Here is a 9262-nt window from a genome sequence, read left to right as displayed (position 1 = left end):
AAAACAACAAAAATGCTTTTGGCCGTGAGAATCTAAAAAACTTACCTAACTGCTATGCCAATTTAATTATTAGATACAACTGCTTCCAGGAGAGGTAGCTTGGATCCAGTCACGAGATCATTGAATAATGTTTATTGTTTAATAATCTATTATAATTTAAGTTCTATATTTGTAAATAATTATGTATTAAAAATATATATTTGTTAAAAGGGAATGGAATTAAAAAAACATTAATTTATTATTGCAATTTTTAATTGTGCTTTTCAGTTTCAATTGCCTCTTATCATCTTCCTCCTATTTCCTCAATTGTCTTCAAGTATCAGGACCCTCTGGAGTCTGGGGAATTCTGTTTAACGAGACGGCGGCTTATTTGAGGCAGTGGCCGCCTCACAGCAGACACCGGCTGCGGCTGCTTGATCGTCGAGTCGTGCGAAGCAGGGGGATGGTCCAACTATCCCACGGCATAAGGTCTGAGGCGGGGGCTTCTGGATCGGAGACTGCATATCCAAAAATAGCCCTGAAAGTGGACGGTTATCGAGGAATGCTTCGTCTTCATCTTCTTCTATGGAGAACACCTCCATGAGTACCTCTTCTGCAATGGCATTCGGGTTATCTGGAAGTATAAGAGAGAATAGTGCGTTTTTAGTAATTTACTATAAACGCTCCCGAAAGAATTCAAATAATTCTATGAAAAAACATTTAGCGTTTGATAAATATTTGTCGAGGTTTGCAAATTTTCATATTAAATTAAAAAAAGTTAAGGGACAATAACTTTTATAACATCTTTGTCTAATTAAATACATTTTTGTTTCGTGTAAAGTAGTAATTACAGTTTTCATGATGAAAAAAGCATTTGTAAGTGACTTTATCAATGTTTGAGTTCAAAAATTTTATATTTTTAAGTCGATTTGTACTGCACAAAACTGAGAGTCTTTAATCCACATTCAAGAACAGTATTTTATTTTGAAGTATATTAAAAAATAGCGAATTTATATGGAATCTGAATTCTGACAGTTCGAGATGCACGTTGTAAGGCTTTAGGGATTAACAGGAAGAACAATAATTCAAAAGAATCAGTGCGTGACATTGTGTGACTTTGAACATCCTCATTTGTAATATTATAATACCTGATGCCGTTATCTCCTAAGGACTTCACCGCGTCGCTATATTCAAGTAGTTTGTTTACACTGTCACTCGTCTTTCGTAAAATTAATGCTTCGATCTCGTTTATTCATCCTGAAAAATAAGACAAATCTTATAATTCGACTCAAATCTCTATTAAGATCGCATAATAATTAACAATACCAAAAACTATTGTACTTACCAAGAATGAATTGGGCAGAAATGTCGCCTGCATAAATAAACCACGTCTGTTTACCGTTTTGACGTTTGCAATTCCATAGAAACAATCGCATTTTAAAGACAGGCGTTGCATTAGACATTATAAAAGCGCTGTTGCCAGAGAGATTCGTCTAATAGCTGCGTGGGACCTTGTTTTCTGTGGTGAAACGCACCTAGGTTTATGAGCAACTTTATCGTATGCATAATTTTATGTGACATATAGTTATGATAAACTTTATACTTTGTAAATAATTTTCTTACTCTGGTTGCCATATTTTGGACTTGTTCATTCCATTGTCCATCTACTATGATACCCAGATACTTTATACTATTTTTGCATGTTGTTGGTAACCAATTTAAATTGTCACATTCTTTTTTGTTTTCATACTGCGATGAATGGATTTTAATGGTTATATTGTTTTCGATTTTTTTTTCTTTCAAAAAGAATGGGATAAAATATGTTTCTCAGCAGGGGCATTTCTCTCAACTTTGGTCTTGAAACTCATTTGAAACCGCCACGCCCACCTCATTATTCTTATAGAAAACGAATAATATGGCTAAAAGCTCAGGATCTCATTGGTTAGCGTAGAAGGATTGGTTTGATCTCTCGCTCTCTACCATAATGACTCGTGTAACAGAAAGAGTTGACGGAATTTTGTCGTTAGACTTTTTTCAAATCATTCAAACAAAATGAGGGTGGTTTATTTATACACGCGGGTTGTCATTTGTTGCCGAAATACTATCATTTCTCGTCGAAAATATTGCGTGTTAAAAATGTTCGTGATAAAAAATACAATATAAGCCAGTATAGTGTTAGCGAGTTATAAACATATATTCAACCTACCTACGTAAGTTCAAGTTTAAAGTGAATTGACAGTTTTAAGGTTATTCCAACGTTTGGTTTTTTAGTTAAAAAATGTTTCATACTTAGCATATGTCTTCCTCCACAACGTATAAATGTTATGTATTATATCGACCAACTTATTCATGTTATTGATTAGTGTTATTTGTGTTATCTTATTGTTTTGGTGAAATTAAAATTTTTTAAACATATGTAACCATGATTTCAAAATAGGCAGAAAAATGTCGGAATTCTTCGTCGTACTGTCGGACAATCATGTTTTGGAAATTATCTTCAGTGTTTTTGCAAATTTCTTGTCATTTTGGGTTTCTTCTTTTCAGAATAACAAGTTTCATTTTAAGAAAATGCACTGTAAAAGTTTATTTCTTAGTCAGATGAACCTTGCCCTTGGAAAACATTTCGATATTTTTCTGCTTCAAGGACATTTTTATTTTTAAAATATTTTTTAAGCTAGTGAATGAATGGAGTAGGCCGAGAGCAATTATATTGTCTATGGTTGCGTCTTATTTTTAGATGACCTTGAGTTTTTTCTACCTTGTCTACTGCTCCTTTCCGCACGGTAAGTACTGCTTGTATATCTGTGGTTAAGTTCTGTATAATTCTGTTCGATACAAAAAGCCCGAAGATTTCGATCTAGAGAGTGGTATATTTATGTTTCTCAGTATTTAGTGAGAGACAATTTAGGTCGAACAATGTTTTGAGTATGTTTATATTGATATTGGCTTTTCTCATTGTTTCCTCCCATGATTTCTCTTTTGTGATATCTCCAACAATGGGAAGAGTGAACATTTGATTTACATACATAATAAAAAGGATTGGACCGACGACAGTTCCTAGTAGTATGCCAAAAGATGATGTTTTGGGTTCACTAAGGGTATTATTGATTTTGACATATTGAAATCTCTGTTTTAGATAACATTGGAACCGTGATAGCACTATTCCGTCCAATCCAATTAACTTTAGTTTCTCAGTGAGTTTTGAGTGTAATATGATTTCAAATGCTTTGCGGAGATCAATGACGATTCCAATACACTTTTCTTTATTATCTTACTTTTGCATTATTGTTGATGTTAATTAAGCAATCGCATCCTGTGTGTTGAGATTGTCCGTAAATCCAATTTTGTTTGGGCCCATTATCTCCTTATTTTTATATGGTTTCTTGAGTTGTTTTTTAACATTTTTTTATAGATTTTTGCTATGTTTGAAGTGAGTGCTATGGGACGATGGTTAGAAATGTTTTTTCGTCACCAGATTTAAAAACAGGGGTCACAATAGTCTTCTTATAGTTGTTCGGGAATATACCCTTCTTTAGACTTACATGAATTATATGAGCAATTGGTTTGCTGATTATCTCACGTACATTTTTTAATATTTTTAGAGTTATGTTTTCATAGCCAGGGCTCGCTGATCCTCATAAACTTTTTATAGCATTTTCAACTTACTGAAGCAAGCGTGTGGAAACCTTCTTCAAAATTTGGCTTTAGCTCTGGTTGTTGAGTTTGTTTATGGTCTAGGATAATATTACTAGCAAGATTAGCGCCGACATCAACAAAATAATCGTTAAAAATTTGTTTTTTTTTCTGTGTCAGTATTGATTTATTGATGAGTAACTTCGTTTGGAAATTTTTGTTTTGTGCTTTTGTTGGTTATTGTTTTGATAATTTTCAAGAACTCTTTTTTTTCCTTAAACCAGCTTTTTATTTTATTAAAGAAATACTTTTCTTTGGTCAGTCTAATTAAAAGCGTAAGTTTGTTGCGGTATTTCTTGTAGAAATTTGCGATTTTTTCGTCGTTTGGGAATTTTTCAGACTGGTGATAGTATTTTTCCTTATTTCAGATTGAAATTACTAATCCATGGCTTTATTAATATATGCTTGGATTTTGATTTTAAAAAGTAAAGAAAAGTCAAACAAGGCCAGGTAGGTACACGTAAACAACTTTATTTTAATTAATTTACTAAAAAGCATTTCACATCCTGGTGAATACTTAGGACGGGTTGTTTCAGAAAGTTAATTTTTAAGTTCTTCGAAAGATTTTTTCATGTTCTGAAATTATTTCAGTTCTGTCAGGCAAATAGCCTATAATTACAGAAAAACAGAGCATGAATAAAACTTTTACAGAACCCGAAAATGAAAATTTAAATTTGATGAATTGTTCAAATTCTGTGAAACAACCCACCATTATATTTACCACTATTTAAAGAAATACTACTTATTTTAGAAACACAATATTTTAATTATTATTATTTTTATGATAAACTAATGTTTATAAGACAAGGTTTTATGCATAGCGTAAGGGATAACAAATAATTATAAGCAATAATTAGTCGTAAATAAATACCGCCGACGGGATTTGCAGCTGGCGGCAATTATTTTTAATCGGGAGATATGTTCAATTTGTATTGATGTTTCAGGCAACTATTTATTGCTTATAATTATTTGTTAACAGAATTTAAAAACATTACCAAAATAATGCTTCAAACTTACAACGTTTAGCCGCCTTTTACGTAAATAAATTACCCTTTAAGACAAATGCTTCTTTAATTCCAGAGAAAATCATTTTCAAAGCTTAAAATCAGGTAAACATTAATTATAATAAGCTTATTTATCATTTTTAAAGTTGTTGTTTTATATCGATTTAAAATAAGTGTATTTATCGCAAGAGCATTTATTTCCAACGAATAATTTGCCAACTATCAAACTGAGCCTTGTCACATAAAAATATCAAATCAAAGTACACTTTATTTAGTGGGAACAAGAAGAAGATTTTTTGCCACTGTGAGTCAGTATGTGAGTAGTCAAATTTCCCTTTCGAGAACACGAATGATTGCAAAGGGGACATGAAAAAGGTTTTTCTCCACTGTGAGTCAGCATGTGTCTATTCAAATCTTTCTTTCGAGAACTTGCATAATTGCAATGGGAACATGAAAAGGGTTTTTCTCCACTGTGGGTGAGCATGTGATTCGTCAAATATCTCTTTCGAGAAAATGAATAATTGCAGTGGGAACATGAAAAAGGTTTATGTTCACTGTGAGTCAGCATGTGTACCTTCAAATATCCTTTTTGGGAACATGAATAACTGCAGTGGGAACATGAAAAAGGTTTATTTCCACTGTGATTCAGCATATGGATCTTCAAATATACCTTTTGAGAACATATATAACTGCAGTGGAGACATGAAAAAGGTTTTTCTCCACTGTGAGTCATCATGTGTCTAGTCAAATCTGTCTTTCGAGAACTTGAATAATTGCAGTCCAAACATGAAAAAGGTTTTTTTTCACTATGGGTTCCCAAATGATGCGTCTTCAGATCTGTCAATAAGTCTGAAAAAGTTTACAAATAAAACTTAAGAAGTGCTACTGCTTCATAGAACTATAAAAATATTATAAAATTAGAGAACACGACTTCTTAATTCCAAGAGACAAAATCAATTTTACCTGTTTGGGTAATTCTTTCAAAGCGATCTAAGCATTCCTTTTTGACATCCGGCAAGACTTCCGTATGAGGATCTCCCCCTCCATCTTCTTCTAGGGGTAATGATTCTGCATTGATTGGTACAGTTTTAACGTTTATGCTACCTGGAAAAACAAAACAATAATATGCAAGTATAATATACGTTGATATGCTTAGACAAATCTGAGGTTCGAGCGTCTGAATTCTTGCAGAAAGTTTACCACATTAAACGTACTCCCAAGAACTAATTCCAAGCAAATTGAATATATTATCTGAGGTATGATAAATTCTAAGACGTGGATTCAATTTGTATGTTTTAGTTGAAAAAACATTTCAAACTGCTTATTTTTAAAATATCAATCATTATTACATATATATTACGAGAAGAATTAAAAGATATAATTTTAAGACCTTTTTTTAATAAACAGATATAAATAACATAATAAATATTTAGAGGCCAATTTTCGTATTACCTGCATTGGAAAAAAATAATATGTATCGATAAATTTAAATAAATAAGGTATTATCGATATATCTTGAATTAAAACAAGTGATAAATTATTCTAAATATTTCAATGTTTTTAAATTTTCCATAATAGCTATACAAGAAATACAAATATATAAAATTATTAATGAGAAAAGAAAAAATGGACGCAACGACAAAAAGATGAGATTTTTAACTTTGTGTTAGCAGTGATAATTTTATTAAAAAGACAATTGACTTTTGTAATGAATTAATATTATTTTTTTATTATTTTACTGAGTCATTTTCTTACTTGTGAAATACAACTTACTGGCTGTCGGAGTGGTCTCAGAGTAATTCAAGTGTTCCTTCCTTACATCCTGGTGGTCGAAATCTATAATAACCGTATACGGTATTTTACCTCCACCTTCTTCCTGGAACCCTGGTTCCACCTTGACGGAAGCAGTTTCTTGGTCGGGAAGATCCATGGTCTTCTGTGATAGCGTTCTGTTATTTGACGACAATTGAACCCAGTTCAATATACACGTTAAGAACTGTAACATTTAAAAAAAAGTCGTATTTGTGAGTGGTTATAAAAGAGCATTACATAGTTACCTCAGTTATATTTTATTTTTTCATATTTAAATTCTTTTATATTCAGAAAAATCAAAAAAAAAGATACGGTCACATCTAGGACAAATGTGGGCTGAGAAAATGAACACAATGTTGATATAGTTAAATATGGCCGAAGGAGATAGGGTCTCATTAGCAAAGTTAGTAGAGCGGTGCCCCGGCAAAGCGAGGGTCTTGGGTTTGTCCTAGGTGTGACCGTATCTTTTTCCTTTCCGTTTCAAATTTTCGTTTGAAAAGCACTAATATTGCCTTCAATAATTAAATGTAACAATTTTAAGTATTGATCATGAAATTATTCAAAACTTAAACTTATATATTCCTAAATTAAAAAGTAGTTTTTTTTTAAATAATGAAACAGGTTACAGCACGTAGTATATTTACAATTGTCCTATAGACCGTCATTGCTATTGACGTGAAAATTTTAGTGTTAGTTTTTTCTTCTCTTCTTTTACACGAAATATACACCTATCGTCCTAAAATATGTTCATAGGTTGGGTTTAATTAAAAAAATGAACTTTATTATTACTTTAAAATCTAACTGAAAACCCATTTTAAGGCGAAGCACTACGTGATAATGCAAAATGATGAGTTTTGGTTAGAAAATTTGATCGCTTAGAAAAGTTTTATTTAAATACTGTGAGAAGAACACATCTAGGCCTTTGAAACAACAGGGCATTTTAACAATACCAGCCAGAAAAAAAGTAATTTTACGTTCAAAATCTCCTCCATTTGAACTCATTTTCGGTAATGAGTTTGATGTAAAACGTGGTAAATTAAGTTTTTAAGAAAAAATCGAAAAATATTTGAATATTTTTGCCTGAACTTTAGAAATTGAAATAAAATACACTTTTCGGAGATTTTTCTAATTTGCACAAATCAAAACAGAAGTCTGGTGTTGAGCGGGAATTTGAACCTTGTGGCCATCTACATAAGGAGTGTTATTGTTAACGTCCCAACAAACGTTATACGCCGTGGTGCATCGCCTTCATGTCAATTTGTAAAAACATGGCTTGAAGAAAAGACGTCAAATTTTCCGTTTTTTTCTTGGAAATAGTTAATTAATGTATTATTTTCCATTTCCAGAAGCTGAAATACTTACATATGACTATTATCGAACAGATAAGAAGCGTTTTATAAAATAAAAAGTGCAAATTAAGCGTATTCCTATGTTCTGTATATTTGATAATGAACTGTCTATTACACATGTCAATAAGTGTCACCGGTTGTAAATCTACATTGTCTACTATGAATAAACAAAAATGTACTATCGTCCGTCGCGTGTAAGCTTGATTGGTGTTGATATATCTGTATTTTATATCGCGAATGTTGTACAAGATTGCGGGTTTAAAAGAGTAATGTTATATATTCTTATATTAAACAGGCATTTAAAAAGATCTCAGGTCTAATTTAGTTACTTTAACCTACTTACGTTAGACGAAGCGCTGCGAACAGAGTGTAGAAAAGTATAAGAAAATATTTCAATAAAAAATTGGAAAAAACGTCGCAATAATGATATTATATTTATTGAAATAACCGCCCTTTATACAACATTACTTAAAATAAGCGGTGGAACAAAATATTGTCGCACAGAAGTAAGTGAAACGTCAGCGTCTGATTGACATAACCATAGACAATGGAAAAACGCAAGTTCTTTTTTGAAGTTAGCCTGTGATGATACCTACTTACAAACAGTATGAAACATTGAAAACTTTAGATTCATTAACATAACAATACATATAAAGGCCCGTTTATAATAGGAATAAGCGGTAAGAATAAGCCGTAAAGCCCTAGGCCGTAGAAGTTGGAATATAGGAAACCTGTTGTTACAACTCTACTCAAGGGAAGTTAATAATTAATATTATTCATGTAAAAGATAAGGAGGAACGAGTACAAAAAAAAGAAGTTACTTAAGTTCGAACACGATTAAAATTTATTTAAAAATGTATAAAGAAGGGTTTTTTTATTTATTTATTAAACGCCATAAAAGGCTTTTACAGTAATGTGAAACATTGGATTATAAGTACACAGTTCAGGGCTGTCAGAGACTTGACAATTAAAAATAAGATTTTTATTTAACATTTAACATCCGTTAGCCAACACTATAAGACATCTGAAGCAAGCAGTTTATATTGATGCTATACATATACATTTTACATATATGTATATATGGGGAATGTATATGTATAGAACACCATACATATGTTACACATAAATAAGAACATGTCAGTATGATGCAGTACAAACAGACATTTAACATTTCACAAACATATCAGTTACATTCACAACCAAGTATTTTTGCCTTGATGCAAGACGGTGAGGTTTTGAAAATATCAAAAAGGTCTGTATACGTGTTGGCAGTGCGGTGAAAACGCGCCAACGGTGAATGATACAAATAGTTAGTGCTATGATTGTCACTGTGGAAAAGATGGTGGAGTCGAGTTGATTTAACAGGGACACGAAAATTTATAACACTTAACATTTGAGGGCAGTCTATGAGATTGTTCAGTAATT

General features: G+C 31.9%; 1 long non-coding RNA gene across 1 annotated transcript; it reads right to left on the bottom strand.

The window, feature by feature from the left end:
* Positions 1-4694: 4694 nt before the first annotated feature.
* LOC149416370 (uncharacterized) lies at positions 4695-6600 on the bottom strand. The gene is made up of 3 exons (XR_016303698.1): positions 6450-6600; positions 5640-5780; positions 4695-5525 (listed from the first exon to the last, which is right to left on the bottom strand). It is a non-coding gene; the product is annotated as an uncharacterized LOC149416370 (long non-coding RNA).
* Between the last annotated feature and the right edge of the window lie 2662 nt (positions 6601-9262).

This window comes from Hesperophylax consimilis, chromosome 17 (assembly GCF_061612785.1).
Source record: "Hesperophylax consimilis isolate HC1 chromosome 17, BYU_Hcon_1.0, whole genome shotgun sequence".
NCBI classification, from domain to species: Eukaryota; Metazoa; Arthropoda; class Insecta; order Trichoptera; family Limnephilidae; genus Hesperophylax; species Hesperophylax consimilis.
The sequence above is the reverse complement of the archived record's forward strand: the minus strand, read 5'-3'. Positions and strand labels throughout refer to the sequence as shown.